This window comes from Ambystoma mexicanum, chromosome 8, assembly GCF_040938575.1.
Source record: "Ambystoma mexicanum isolate Mex_15411 chromosome 8, UKY_AmexF1_1, whole genome shotgun sequence".
Lineage (NCBI taxonomy): Eukaryota > Metazoa > Chordata > Amphibia > Caudata > Ambystomatidae > Ambystoma > Ambystoma mexicanum.
In genome coordinates this window covers 603,359,745-603,376,053 of record NC_090929.1, presented here as the reverse complement: position 1 = coordinate 603,376,053, position 16,309 = coordinate 603,359,745, and the positions used below count along the sequence as shown (strand labels likewise).

At 43.2% G+C, this 16,309-nt stretch overlaps 1 protein-coding gene across 7 annotated transcripts in view; it reads right to left on the bottom strand.

Annotated features, from left to right (window-relative positions):
* ARHGEF10L (Rho guanine nucleotide exchange factor 10 like) overlaps positions 1-16,309 on the bottom strand; it is a 972,373-nt gene that overhangs the window by 564,863 nt on the left and 391,201 nt on the right. Inside the window, exon 1 of one of the 7 annotated variants that reach the window (XM_069610313.1) lies at positions 14,088-14,208. The exons of the other annotated variants lie outside the window; for them this stretch is intronic. The gene's annotated coding sequence lies outside the window, so the exon portion shown is untranslated. Of the gene's footprint in view, positions 1-14,087; positions 14,209-16,309 lie in introns of those variants that run through there. 7 annotated transcript variants of the gene reach the window in all.

The window sequence follows — 16,309 nt, the reverse complement described above, 5'->3', positions numbered from 1 at the left end:
AGAACACTTTTTTGATGGGTAGTGTGATGAATCGAGTGATTCAGTCCCTTCTCCCCAAGGGAGAGCCTTTCCTTGTGAAGCTACGGAGGTGAGCATGCTACGCGATATTCACCCCAAAGGGTGGCGGTCAGCATAACCTCATGGAGAGAGACTTCCCCTTTGGGGACAAGTACTCCTGTTATGATGTGGAACTCCCTTGTAACCTCACCAATGAATCCCCTAAAACCATACCATCTGACAGACAAGACTCTGCTTACACATGTTACTATGATGTTCCTTCTGAAAATAAATATCCATATGGTACTGAGAAGAGGAGGATCCCAAGAACAAAGAACAACTATCAACCAAATACTGGGAAGGAGAAAAGTGACCGATGCATATCGATTACCCCACCATCAGAAACTGTAAAGAAGAGCAATGAAATACTAGAGAGTACTCAAGAGAAAGAGAAAAATGGAGTTCCAAAGTCAAACCACTATGTGTTATTGCCATGCAGAATCCAAGTTTCCTCTTGAAAAACAACGAATACTATGAAGAAGAAGAGCGTTGGAAGAGTAATAATGATTACTCCCAGTACTGTGATGAAGAAGAGTGAACTGAGGATGCAGACATCCATCTGATAGAGAGGAAGGACTACAACCCTCTGCTGGGTAGGAACCTATGATAAAAACAGGGGAAGGACTCCTATAAGCATCAAACCAGTCAAGTCGTGGCTGGGCTGTGGGAATGACCAAACCTCTGACGCAGGGAAGGAAGAAGGTACTACTGACCAGAGACCTGAAAGGAGACTGAGGTTGTCAAAACAGAGGGAAAGGAAACCCCAAGACGAAAACAAAGAAGAAGAAGCAGGCAAGATGGTGGTGTGACCCTGGAGGGGGGCGGGGGGCGATAACTGCGCAGAGACAGTTGAAGCCTGGACACCGCAGAGCTGTGGGGAGAAGCACAGTGCTAGTGGAATGTGAAAGCAAGATGTATGGAAGTCGGTGGATGTCCCGCTCTGAAGAAAAGGCGTGGCAACACCAAACACTGTGAAAGGAGGTAAAAGGGACGGCGAGCGACCCGGAAGGCATCACAGCAATAGAGAAGGCAGACATCCTACATGTTGCAGTACTTGGCCAGAAGTTAAGAAGAGTAAAGAATACTCTGGGACTCAGCATACTCATCCAAGTAGCCGAACAGAAGATAAGAAGTGTAAAGAATATTCTGGGGCTCAGCCTACATGTCCCAGTAAGTGGCTAGAGAGTAAGAGAGGCAACATAGAAGACAGTGAGTCCGAAGGAGGAGAATATGACACACTTTGTCTAATACACCAAAAAGTGATGAAACAGAATAACATTAAGAACAAGAAGGATATGAAGAGGGAGCAATTCTCCCTAGTGAACAAGGAAGGGAAGGACTTTCAGAGACAGTAAAGAGAGTCTTTTGCCCAGGATTCCTAATGCTCACAAGACAAAAGAGGAGAGGCCTAACCAGAAAGCAAGTAGGGAAAAGAGAGACTGTGAAAAGTCCCATACAGGAACTGCATCCGTTACTTAAAGACATTGCTCAACAATATCTGAGATTTTCATACTAAAAACCAAGTAAGAACATCTAGGATAAGGGAGTCATTCACCTAGACTTCTGTTGTCCAGAAGCTGAAGAAGACTTTCCAGGAGAAGAGGTCATTCTCTTGCCTTTCTGTTGTTATTGCATAGTGGTAGGGACAGAATAGCTTAGAGTTGGACGGAGGTCAGACTTTTGCACTTTATGACAGACTATGAGCACCTTATTTAGTTCTATTAGGTAGTGGACCCCATGGGGTAGGGATGGGAATGCATTTTGTCTTATTATTTAAATAAAGAAGGGTAAAACGACAAAGATTGGTCTGCCTCCTATTTCTGACTTACCACAGTAGCCAGTGGAGGGTACAAGTATTCTTGCCACTGCATTTTGGACTCTCAAGTTTCCTCATTAGGTAATTTGGGTGTCTGAGATAGAGGCTGTTTGCATAGTCTGGTTTCGATAGTATTTGAGAGGTTGTGGTCAAGGCCCTATGGGTGTATGTTAAGGAAGGTAAGATGCGGTGTAGCATGAGCCGCTGGGAGAAACATCTTCTGATGATGGCTTTGAACTGTGGATCAAGAGCGAGGATGTTGCCCATTTTCATTCAAAGATTTCCTTCCACGGTTGAGAGGTTTGGGAGGTCCCATCTCATCAGGTCACAGGACTTTGGCTGAGATAAAACCTGTAGGATTTACAGAGCATCAGCGATGTTTTGCTACGGTTTTGTTATGTCCGTTTGCTACCATCCATGTGTCCACTTGTGCAAGGATGAGGCATTGGGCATTTATAATGTGCACTGTACAACAAGATACCATGTATGCCTTAGTTTTAATGCAATTTACTTGCATTTAGACTTCAAGCATGTAAAGGGTAAGGTGCAGGGGAAATCGAAAAACGCGTTACCCTCAGAAGTATATACTTAGTTTATTTACAAATAGGAAGTAGTGGGGATAAAGACCGGCGGGGTCTAGGGTTTATCTACAGCATAACAGTTATTCCCATCTTGCATTGGTCTAACACAACAGTGTTACGATATAAAGGGTCAGACATTTCTCCCACAGTTTTGCAAAAATGCCACACAGTCTATGGAACATGAACATGAAGCCCAGCCACTTAAAATGTATGGTTAAAGTCACAGGCATAGATCGCCCGGCTGCTTGTTTGCCACAAGTACTATTCACAAGGATGTAGCGTGAAGGTTGGTATTTGTAATCCATACCAGGAGGATAGTGCCTGGCCCACTCCTTCATGATCAGGGGGTGTAGTGTCCCAGTCCACTATAATGGATATGGTGCTCTTTTCTCCCTATAATTAAGGGAGTCACAACCTCCTCATTCCAGCCAGCATTATAGTCCTAGTCAAAGATCAAGGGTTTCAACTTCTGGGTCTCTCCTTGAGGGTGCTCCGACAAAGACTTGCCCTTGCCTCATCCATCAAAAGACCCTTGCTAGGTATCTGTCCATTCTCTGGCAAAGTCCCACGCTCCGTGTACAGTACCTTGACTGCTACTCCTTAGCTTGTGCTGGATTTCCCATTGTTTTGTCTCCCCTGGTTTTCATCTCAACTACTTAGCTCTCATATGGCTCCACGTTTAGCTCTCCTAGAATACCAACCCTTTCTGGCTCATTTGTCTGGGGTATATCGGCCACTCCTGCAACCACTCTTTCTTTCCCTTTTGTGTGGTCCTCTGGACAACCAACCAGACCATTGTTTTTTCAGCCAGCCATGCCAATACAGGAGGGGAAAGACCATACGCAAATCAGGCTTGGTTATGTTACCCCAAGTGGGACTGGTATACCCAAATGTTGGTGCCTGCTTTGAACCAATCTACACATAATCCATAGTCCCAAACTACCTCACAGACTATGTGCAATGTGAATTAAACATGTCTGGGTTGCTTGTGCTCTCATGCACAAGGGACGTGACCAAGCATTTCGGCCTGATTGCCCATTTTGGGGTGGGACCCAGCCAATTTTGTAATGGCATGGCAGCCTGAAAAATTAAGGTCTGGAGTGTTCCCCAGAGCATTTCCGGCAGTTACGATTAATTTAAAAGCCATCATTCATCAACATTTTGTTCCACATCCACATTATTGGGACCGTGTGTCATTCTTATTTTCCCCATCTAACTGTATGTTCAAGTATAATTACAAAAGGCCTGGAGGACATTTAAGTAATTAGAAGGGAGTGGTGTGGAGTCCGGGTGGGGGGTCGTCTCCCCGCCCTCCCTTACCCCCCACTCCCTCTTGCCAGTCCTGGACTCGGCGCCTCGAGTTTGGGTCCCCTTCCAAGGGCGACTCGTGACCACCTGTTCTTTAAATCTGCACGGGCCTCCTGGCTTGCAGATGGATCCACACTTGTGCTATTTTCAGCATCCCACTTCTAGGCTGTCCGCTTGTAGTGAGTGCTGGATCCCTCTCATTCCATGGCACCTTTTCCAGTCTATTACTATGGTAACAGGGGTGTAGAGGAGCACACCTTTTCTTGGTTTTGTCCTTATTGTATTCAAATGATCTTTTATCAAGTTTTAACGATATCTTCTGGACATTATTCAGTTGCTGACAGAGACATATTCTGGGCTACAGAATCCAACTTCAAAAGAACAATTTTACAGGATCACTTTACAGCAAAAGTGACCTTGTCTCAGTGCACACTTTTGAGCATATAGCTATGCAAAATGATTTTCTATCACAACTCAGTTACAACATTTTCGGGTTTTTAATATTCTAAAATAAACTTATATAAGTATCACATTAGTTAATGTCTCTACTTGACTTTACAATGTTCAACATACATGTTATATACACAATTCAACAATTTCGCATTTCCTCATGCTTGATAGTGCTTGATTCTGTTTTAGAAAAAAGATAATAAAATGTAATGGTAAGGAAAAACACTTAGATCATTTCCATATAACTCATATGAAGGAATGTCCCGCATTGCTGATCTGTGGGTTCATTTCCTATTCTTTCAAGATAATATTGGTCCATATGTGTCACAGTCTTTTCTGTAACTTTAGGCAAATTGCCTCATGTGTAGTTCTCTAATGCATGATGCGTCTCGGGCAATTCATGCCCTTCATCAGGTGCGGACAAACATCTTGTTTCAATAATTTGATTTCTGAAATTGTAGACAAATATTCTAATCAGTACAATTTTTTACTGAATGTTCAATAATATTTTAAGTGTTTAGTGTTTTTCTAGATCTGTATGTTTAAATTTCCTCGGTACTTAGATATCTCTGACTCTGGAGATCTTGTCTTCTTTATAACATGTGCCATATGTCATATTGATTTGTAGACACTACGTGTACTTCATTTCTTTCAGTGCAACGGGAGGCCTTTTTGCTCAATCTGTTGGAAAAACGATCGATATTTGTTTTATGGGGGACCATTTTTTAAAAATTTTATATAAAGGTGCAGGTTTTGCACTGGGACCAGTCGCTAACAAATAGCGCTGTGTCCCATCCACAAAACCCTAGTTCATGACATTTAAATCAAGTTCCGTGTATGCACACTTTAAGTTCTCATGCTCATCTCTGTCTGACGACTTGTATGTCACCCGTCCTCCAATCTTTAAGGCGTCTACGCCACGGTATGTTCCGATCTCGGAATATTCCACTGGATGGATTCTTGACACTGCCAGAAGTGCGTTTTCTCCTCTCTTGGTCTCCTCGTCCTTCTTCGTGTGATAGTCTGTGATTCCTGGCTGTGTATCTTTTCCAGAATGTAGAGCTCAGTACGCTCGCACCGTTTTGCTGTGGCTTCGCGTATTTGATTCTCGCTGGTTGTTATGGTAAGCTAGTTGTGTAGCGTTTAGAAAAGGTGACTTACTGCTTACATTCAATGGGCGCCATCTTGTAGTGTCTCAGGATGTTTGTGGTATCTATATTCCGATACAGCTGACTCAATGTGTGCAGACGGCTATGTATCGCGTACATTTGGTTAACACAATCTTATGATGGTTTAGTTAGAAAGACTTTACATATTGCTCCAATGTTTCTTCATGTTAAACAGAACTTAATACTTGCTTACCTACAATGCACGCCTTCATGCAATTAACTTAGTGAGTTCTATTGTGGTCACTCAGAGAGTTAACCCCATATCGTTTGCCACTTTCTTGACAGAGATCGGGAAAAAGTCTTTTTTCCTGGATTTTGCATAACAAATCCCTCGCTAATTTCTGTTAAATGCCAACTCCCACTTAGTTGGGGTTGATTTTTGAATGAAAACCTATCACTGGTCCTTTCTTTATTGTCAGCCTCCTCTGTGATTTACTTTTTCTGGCAAGTTGATACTCTTGAGGTCTTAGTTTCAGACTTCAAATTCCTTAACATATTTTCTATTGGCCTTCTGCCATTTAGGTGACTCATTATTTATAGGAAACAACTTAAATCCTAGTCTGCATTCATGCCATTGGGCAGCATGGAGTTCAGTTTTTCTATCCAGTAGGTTTCCTTCTGTAGCAACATTTTATTGAGATTTCCACCCCCTTCTTGGTGCTTTCACTTGTTCAAGAATAATAAATCTTATCTGGGAAATATTGTGTCTCTCTTTCTTGAAATGTTCTGTAACTGGAGATTTTAAGGCACCTGTCCTTATGTTTGACTTGTGTTCTGCCCATCTCGTTTTTGCCTTTTTAGTTGTCATTCCTACATAGCATATTCCGCACAGGCATCTTATGCTGTATATTACATTTTTGGAAAAACACGTGGAGGAGTGATAAAGATTTATCTTGTATCCTTTACAGGGATGGGTGATGGTATTTCCCTTAATTAGATTATTGCAGTTGTTGCAATCATGGCAGGGTATCGTTCCCTTGTAGTTTCCCTGGGTTTGTCTTTCTGCCGAGAAGTCTGCTTTGATCAATCTGCTTTTGTTGTAGGCAAAAGGTGGAGGTTCAGGAAAAAGTATTTTCATCGTGAGATCAAGGGTGAGTGTTGTCCAGTTCTTTTTGATGATCTTTTTAATTTTGGGACTCTGTTGGCAGAAGGTGGTAACATAGACCAATGTGTCCACTACTTCCTTAGTTTTAGGTTTCAGTGCATCTTCTCTGCTGATTTTACTGACTTTTTCAGTGCTCGTTCTTATGTTGGTTGGCTGGTATCCTCTTTTTTCAAATTTCTTCTTCAGTTCTTCCGTTCTCTTGTTGTATTCCTCTTCTTTAGAAATAATTTGTCTGTACCTTAAAAATTGACTGAAGGGTATGCTTTCTATTGTTTTTCTCGGGTGAAAACTATTGGCATGTAGTACGCTATTCCTGTCTGTCTGTTTTGTGTATATCGTGGTTTCCAATGTGCCTTTTCTTATATATTTGCACATCCAAAAATTCAATTGACGAATTATTTCTGAAGAAGAGGAATAGTCAGTAAAATCAGCAAAGAAGATGCACTGAAACCTAAAACTAAGGAAATAGCGGACACATTGGTCTATGTTACCACCTTCTCCCAACAGAGTCCCCAAATTAAAAAGATAATCAAAAAGAACTGGACACACCTCGCCCTTGATCCCACAATGAAAAGACTTTTTCCTTAACCTCCACCTTTTGCCTACAACAAAAGCAGATCGATCAAAGAACAGTTGATCAAAGCAGACTTCTCAACAGAAAGACAAACCCAGAGAAACTACAAGGGAACAATATACTGCATAATTGCAACAACTGCAATAATCTAATTAAGGGAAATACCATCACCCATCCCCCTAAAGGATACAAGATAAATCTTTATCACTCCTCCACGTGTGACCGAAAAATGTAATATACGGCATAAGATGCCCGTGCAGAATATACTATGTAGGAATGACAACTAGAGAGGCAAAAACATTTTGCGCATGAATCAACGTGGACACATCTTTATCTCTATTTATTATTGTTTGTTCTGAAATGTGATGCATAAGTGATTTACATGTCTAGATTGATTACAGATTGCAAGCCACACTTGACAACATTGTGCGGCTCCACATAAACTCCGCCCATTCCATGACATCACTTCTGCGAAAATCTAGGCGTTTGCTCGCTGTTCCGTTTACCCTGCAGCTTACGTGCAATTAGCGCGCACTACGCTTACCTTACTTCACACAGTATTTTCGCTCCTAGAAGAGGCATCCAGCGAGTCCGCCCCCTCGAGCCCCCGTGGCTGTGTACAATTGGCTACTGGACGGATGTGCCTCCTCGCCTAGCCCAGACGAACACATTAAAGTACGAATGCAAGCTAAATCCTATGTGCTCTGATTCTAGGCCACGCAACAAGGCCCAATACAGGACTTTGCCCTCACTATACCTGCAGACCTATATTTTGCTCGCAGATAAGTTCCCTTAACTCATGCGCGTTTTTCATACACAGATACTGTCAAGTTTGGACAATCTGGGATAGGAACCATGATTTACAGTGGGTGTCTCCACCATTTTGAAACAAGAAGACACATCTTACCATTTGAGGTAAGATTGTACCCAATTTTCTCTCACTCATATATGACACCACGATCTGTAAAGAACTCTTACAGATCTTTATATGTCGTTACAGGTAAACATTTGTTCCCTCAACGACGCATTGAATGCCCCAAAGATAGCTATACCCATGATGGATTATCTTACTTACCCTTACACTGGATAGGTTTTCGGTAAGATCTAGGCTCCTCTACTAGGGAGTCTCCTGTTTTTAATGAAGCATCCTATGGGAGCTTTGTGAATTATCATTTTACTTGAGGTCATTGTTCCACTTACCCCTTCCGATTTGTTGTTCATAGATAGAGACCCCGGGACTACCATCCATTCCCTCACACGTCCAGATGAAGGCCTGCCCATAAAGCTGTATTATACAGTTCCTCGAGGCCGAAACACCTTTGTTTCGACGATATCACCATTTGAACAGTGCACATTTGAAGCATTGGTAATGTGCTTTTTGTATATATGTCCATTGATGTGGGTTTATGTTTATTCTTGTGACTGCACAATTGAAATGATCAACCAATAGCAGCAGTTATCTGTTGTTGTTATTGCATTGAGATCCAGCCTGTTTTACTGGATCATACCTATATTTATTGTTTTTTCTAAACATCTCTGGGTGCTCTATCCCCACCAACATTATCCAGATGTCATTAAATACATGTTGTGAAGGATAATGCAGTAAGAAGTGACTGCTACATTTGCTATAATGTTGGAACTATGTGACCTCTCACCCTGAAGTTTTTGTTAATCAGAACACAAGTCAAACATAAGGACAGGTGCCTTAAAATCTCCAGTTACAGAACATTGCAAGTAAGAGAGACACAATATTGCCCAGATAAGATTTATTATTCTTGAACAAGTGAAAGCACCAAGAAGGGGGTGGAAATCTCAATAAAATGTTGCTACAGAAGGAAACCTACTGGATAGAAAAACTGAACTCCATGCAGCCCAATGGCATGAATGCAGACTGGGATTTAAGTTGCTTCCTATAAATAATGAGTCACCTAAATGGCAGAAGGCCAATAGAAAATATGTGAAGGAATTTTAAGACAGAAACTAAGACCTCAAGAGTATCAACTTGCCAGAAAAAGTACATCAGAGAGGAGGCTGAAAATAAAGAAAGGACCAGTGATAGGTTTTCATTCAAAAATCAACCCCAACTAAGTGGGAGTTGGCATTTAACAGAAATTAGCTAGGGATTTGTTATTCAAAATGCAAAATCCAGGAAAAAAGACTTTTTCCCGATCCCTGTCAAGAAAGTGGCAAACAATATGGGGTTAACTCACTGAGTGACCACAATAGCACGCACTAAGAAATTGCATGAAGGCGTGCATTGTAGGTAAGCAAGTATTAAGTTCTGTTTAACATGAAGAGAAATCGGGGAATGATGTAAACACAGTCTTTCTAACTAAACCATCACAAGATTTTGTTAACCAAACGTACGCGATACGTAGACGTCTGCACACATTGAGAGAGTCAACTGTATCGGAACATAGATACCATTAACATCCTAAGACACTACAAGATGGCGCCCACTGAACGTAAGCAGTAAGTCACCTTTTCTAAACACTACACAACTAGGTTACCATAACAACCAGCGAAAATCGAAAACAGCAAAACTGTGTGAGCGTACTGAGCTCTACATTCTGGAAAAGATGCACAGCCAGGAATCACGGACTATCACGCGAAAAAGGACGAGGAGACCAAGAGAGGAGAAAACGCACTTCTGGCAGTGTCAAGAATCCATCCAGTGGAATATTCTGAGATCGGAACATACCGTGGCGCTGACGCCTTAAAGATTGGAGGACGGGCGATATACAAGTCGTCAGACAGAGGTGAGCACGAGAACTTGAAGTGTGCATACACAGAACTTGATTTAAATGTCATGAACTAGGGTTTTGTGACTGGGACACAGCGCTATTTGTTAGCGACTGGTCCCGGTGCAAAACCTGCACCTTTATATAAAATTTAAAAAATGGTCCCCCATAAAACGAATATTGTTCGTTTTTCCAACAGATTGAGCAAAAAGACCTCCCATTGCACTGAAAGAAATGAAGTAAACAGAGTTTACAAACCAATATGACATATGGGCAATGTTATAAAGAAGACAAGATCTTCAGAGTCAGAGATATCTAAGTTCAGAGTAAATTTAAACATACAGATCTAGAAAAACACTAAACGCTTAAAATATTGAACATTCAGTAAAAAAAAATGGTACTGATTAGAATATTTGTCTACTTAAATTTCAGAAATCAATTTATTGAAACAAGATATTTGTCCGCACCTGATGAAGTGCATGAATTGCCCGAAACGCATCATGCATTAGAGAACTACACAAGAGGCAATTTGCCTAAAGTTACAGAAAAGACTGTGACACATATGGACCAATACTATCTTGAAAGAATAGGAAATGAACCCACAGATCAGCAATGCGGGACATTCCTTCATATGAGTTATATGAAAATGATGTAAGTGTTTTTCCTTAACATTTCATTGTATTATCTTTTGTCTAAAACAGAATTAAGCACTATCAAGCATGAAGAAATGCGAAATTTTGAATTGTGTATATACCATGTATGTGAACACTGTAAAGTCAAGTAGACACATTAACTAATGTGATACTTGTATATTTTTTGTTTAAAATATTAAAAACCCGAAAATTTTGTAACTGAGTTGTGATAGAAAATCATTTTGCATAGCTATATGCTCAAAAGTCTGCATGGAGACAAGGTCATTTTTGCTGTAAAGTGATCCTGTAAAATGTACCTTTTCCATTCTAGGCATCACCAGTGGCCCGACTGGCACAAAGGTGTAAATGGATGGCCTGATCATTGGGAAGAAGACAGGGCTTAATCCCCAACCTTCTCAAGGTCAAATCTTAGATACATCCATGGGTTTTGTGTGATGCTGCCATTGCCAAAGACAATATCAATGTATTGGGTGTCTGCATGTCCTTGAATGCACATACACGCACTATCATCTGGGTACTGGCCCCATAACATATGCGGTCACTCTCCTTATGAGCCTCAGATCATGTCACCCATCTTAGGACACAGCCCAGAGAATGGAAGGGTCTGTGTAGCACCGCCCTCCATACCGCCTCCAGGTAGCTCACCGCTTTGGATAGATAATCCGGGTAAAATGACTTCCTTGGGCTGTGGAGACCCCTCTGCGACTTGGGACACAGTCGGATGTCTAACTGCAATAAGTTGCAGTTTTACCACTGGAGTATAAAGTTCTATTTAGTTTTATAAACGTACCTGTTTTCTCTTTTCCCCCCCCATCTATCATTGTTCGTCCCCAGCAGAATATAACTGCTGGGTAATAAAAAAAGTGTGCCCTGATGCCTCTGGGCTTTGGCGCGATATAAATAAATAAACATTTTAAAAAGTCATTTGAAAATGTTACTTTTCTAGCTTCCAGAGGATGCCTTGCAGCTTTTAAGCAGAGGGCTTTCAAGGATGCATTCTGAATGGAACACCAAGCCTTCTCTCCAATCTTTGAAAAGCTAGGAAGGAGAGCCTGTGCCATTACTGGGCCCTTGCACAAGGGGAAACTCATGGCACGCCCTGCCTGCTTTCTTGTTCATGCAGGGCTGGAGCGGGGGAGGGGTCAGGGAGGGGGGGAGCAGAGAATTCTAATATGGGCAATACCTGGAGACAGTCCCACCAGCTCTCTTGTCTTTGGGAGTGATTGAGAAGGTGGGTGGCACACTTAGATTACAGAAGATCTTGTAGATACTAGGGCCTGATTCACAGAACGGTTTCCAATGGGATATGCACCATTATAAAACGCTTCTTTGAATCAGGCCCTAAATTCTTCCTGCCACAGGCCAGTCTCCCTTCCCTGCTAGACCATAGTTGCAAGTCGACCTGTAGAGCCAAGTCTGTTGCTGAAGCGTGGATGGAGACTTTTTTTCCTTTTCTAAACCCAAGATGCAAATAAGTCAATTCGATTTCGGTGAAGTGGTTTAAATGTCTTCTTCCACTTCCAATGTCTGAAGCATAGAAGTGCTATCTGCCGACGTGCTTGCACCATCAGGAGCCCGGGACACCCGCAGGTTGAGGCAGAGCCGCAGAATGCATCTCTACTGCAGTAAAGCATACACCTGCAACCACCCATATCCAAACAGTCCCGTTGCCCCACATCCCATTCCCAGCACATCATAGCGGATAGCAGGCACTTTTTCGCACTTTAATCCCACCTCAGCCTTTTGCCCCGATGTTGGGCTAACCTCATATACAGCCTTGTGCCTATTTAGCTGGCTGTCAGGAAAATATGAGTTTTACCCCTAAAAACTCTGCACCTTCAAATGGAGAACCTGGCAAAAACCTCAGATGTTGCCAGATGCGTAGCCACAATTGTCTAACAAGTGGGTCCTGAAGCTAATGTAGCTGGGCCCACTGCAAGGGCATTAACATCTGTAAATGCCCACTCAGCGATGTTCCCAATTATAAACGACGGTTGCAGAACACTAACACCGTTTGCAGTGTGGCTTCATCCTAAAAAGTGACTTTGTTTTATTATGATTTTTCTTCACCAAGAATCTCTCTCAAAAACGAGTCACTATTCATTCCAATTGATAGTCGCGCTACCTGGTCAATTAGATCCAATATCCAATGTAAGTTCACTGGGGAATACATTTCGAAAGGTCTTGTCTTCATTAGGCCCAGATCATCAAGTTTTAGTTTTCTCTCATTGTAAAGCAGGGTTACCCAACCTTTCTCTCTCCATATATTATGGACTACGACTCCCAGGATCCATCAACGTTGACTATGGTGGGAGATGGAGTCCACAATATCTAGAAAGCAAAGTGTTGCAGACCTCTGACAAACTGTCTTCACTCTGTCCAGGAAGTAGGAGTGACTTGTTTTTGTGCGTGTTATCCTTACTTTCAGTTTCCAGTAAAATCGCAGGGACGTAACTTAACTATGGAGAGGACACGTTTGACTGGGTCTACCATTATGCTGTGATCTAGTCTGTCTGCTGTAAAGAGGTGAAGAAGCCCCCCACTCCCCACATCACACGAGGTCAATGTTGCACATTGCTGCAATACAGACCTGTACCATTTAAGCAGTAGTAGTTATTTATTTATTATTTGTAAGGCACTTATACAACAAGGTGTTTCTAAGCGCTGCAAGCCAAAAGGAGAAGGGAACATGACAAGAAGTGCTAGGGGAAAAGGGGGGGGGGGTGAAGGGGGAGTGCCGGTTTGAAGAAGTGCTTAAGTGGGAAGGAAGTGGGAAGGAAATGGGTGAGGTTCAAATCAGTGCCAGGAGGGGAGCCTGGAGTCCTGTGGTACTCTGAGGGAGGCACAGAGAGAAGGTAGTTAGCAGGGGAGGAGAGTGAAGGAGGAGGAGGAGAAAAGGAAGGTCTTGAGGAGCATACGGAACTTAAGGTGATCCGGCTCAAGCCTGAGACGGGCAGGGAGACCATTCCAGAGGAAGGCTCCTGCAGAAGAGAGAGAGATCTACCACCCACTCTTTGCGTAGAGAGAGTTGGATGGACTGAAGGGGGGGGGCTGTCAACCCAGGGATTGGCTCACAATACATAACCTGAACTTATTTTCCTATTTCTGGGATCTGCAACCTTTGGTTCCCCAGATGTTTTGGAATACAACTCCCATCAGCCCTAGTGAGCATATCAATGGTGAGCGATCCTGGGAGTTGCAGTCCAACACAACTGAAGAGCCACAAGTGGTATGCGTTCATTCAAACAATGGCTACACGTGGGATGCCTGGTCTCGTAGATGTGTATATCTGTTCTGCTGATCGTTGCATTTAAAGTTATTTTACTCGCCGTGACTTTTGGGCGGTTTACAGTGTTTACACCCACGTAAACCGTCCAGATGCTAAATCCAAGCACGTACCACCCGTCCCATCAACCCAGGTACCCTGACATCCCCAATCTCTCATGACAGGCAGAGCCGTCTGTGGTACTTTACAAGTGAGAAGATAGGATGCGTTAGTCGGTACATATTGAACCGACTGGGGTGTTGCTGCCTTACTGCCTTCGTTCATCCTTCACTCACGTCCTCGCGCAAGGACGCAAGTCTCCCCCCTCCCCCAAACATCTTAATAGAGAAACGATCCGCTATGTGTACCTGCAGTACTGGAGCCATTTTCCGGGGACCAGGGGGTGAGGGTGGGTGACGGCGCCCTGCTCGGCTGATCACCCTAGACTGCTGCCGTTGCAACCAGTAGCTCGTCTGCCCATCCCCCTCCCCTCTCCGGCCCCACTCCTAGCCTGGCAGCGAGATGCTCTGCAGGGAGGAGGGGACTCTGTCCAGTGCACGCAGGCCGCCTAGACTGACAGCAGCCGAGCGGCACAGCACCAGTCTGCAACGGCAGTCCAAGCACGTCCAGGGGCAGAACGGCCAAAGTTGAAGTCTCCGTTTTCGACCCGTGGGCGCTACCTGCAGCCCTGTTTTCCATGAGGGAGATGCGGCGTGATTACATCTACGCCGAGTACGTTTGAGTTTGAAAAAACATCAACATGGTGATTACTAAGCATCTCCAGAGAGCGGCTCGGCAGTTAGGGGAAAGGGATAGTGACAGTCGCGCGGCCAGTAAATGGCGGATTTCTATCTCACTAATTAAGACTTCGAAGTTCCCATGGACTGCGCCCCTTCACTGTTAGTCACTGGCCGGATGTTAGGAGCCCACTCCCGCCAATGGTTTCTGCGTAGCTCGGGTAGAAGGCACGAGGACATTAGCATTTCAGACGGCGCTTTACTTAAACATGTTTAACCTCGGGGGAAGGGCAAAACGGCGTTTAAAAAAAATAAGAGGGGGAGCGGTCTGGTAACTATGCGGAATGCACAGAAACACAGGAAGTGACAGAGCAGCAAGGCAACGCTAGCCCCTTTTAGAAAAGGGGAGAGGCGTTTCTGCCCATTGGGATATATTATGTTACTTGGCAGCGAAATTCGATTTCTCTCATTTTACAAATAGTAAATTGGAAGAAAATTAACTGCTAAATTGCAATATACCTAGCTGGGATGACAGCCAACTGCCCACCTTTCTCCCCCAACACCACTCTTCTATAATGTACAACTACTTTTTTGAAAATATCAAGAATGCAAAAGCAATTTTCTGCATATCTTAGCTTTGCATCATCTAATTTTGCATTGATGTGTAATGTACTTGCAGATATATTTTCCATTTAAAACCTTTGGGCTACTAGTGCCAGAATGCAAAGGGACGTGATCTCAAAAGTCAGGAGTGGAACAGCAGCTTTCACTGGACAAGGGATACTTGGTCTCAAAACTCGGCGACTACTTTAAAGAAACACACAGAAAGATCATGTGCCAAAAGTAATTCTTTCACAAAAGGCATGCAGCCTGTTATTCAGCACGATTAGAGTAAATCGACAAGTCAACAGAAAAAGTATGTTTGTTTTAAATATCATACAAGCAGACCTAGTGGAAATGGAATTCACAGATTTTAACAGCTTACTATCTCTTACTTTTTAGAGTAAAATTGGGTTTGCATTACAACAGTTAAATATTAAGCAGCCAAATGGGGTGGGCTTTGTGGGATTTTGTCTTTGTGGACAAGGGTGAAAAACCCAAGTGATTTTCACTGTACTGAACCTCGGGGAGCAGGGTAGGGCCACCTGATAAAATACAGTATACCCTTGCCTTTCCGACCTCTTCTGCCTTCTATTATACAGAAGTTACTGACTTGCCAACTCCCCCCCCTCCTTTTCCGTCAAACACTGTGACGAGGAGGAGAGAGATTGGGAGGATGAAGATTACCAACAGGGAAAAACAGATATGGAAAAAAGACTCCCCCCTTTCTGAATAGGCGTTCATCACACCCCTGCAAAAGTTCAATAAACACCCTTGAAATGTGGTCCCTTGTGTCCGTCTTACTATTGCCACCATGCATTCCTTACAGGCAGATACAAGTAGTTTCAGCCCAGCAAGGGGGGCTACTGGGGCTCTGGCTCCTCCTGCTAACAATTAAATGGAGCACCAATCCTCCTCGACTATCCTAAAGGGAACAGAATCCATCCTCTAAGTGGGGAGGGGTCCCCGACCACTCGTGTGGACGAAGCTCCAGGTATAGCTTTGTTGCCCAAAGACAGAGCCTCTAATATTTGCATGCCACATATCAGGCAAAACGATTAGGAGTTTTATTTTGTCAACTCAAAATGTGTATATAATAGTGCGACAGTCTCTGCACTGTAGTTAAGCTGTTTCCCTAGTTGCATAGGAAACCTGAAAATGTAATTGCTAATAACGTTTAACTTGCCAGACAGATTTGGCTGATAATATGCAAACAAAAAGTTTTCCACAGGCACCCCAGACTGGAAATTGTA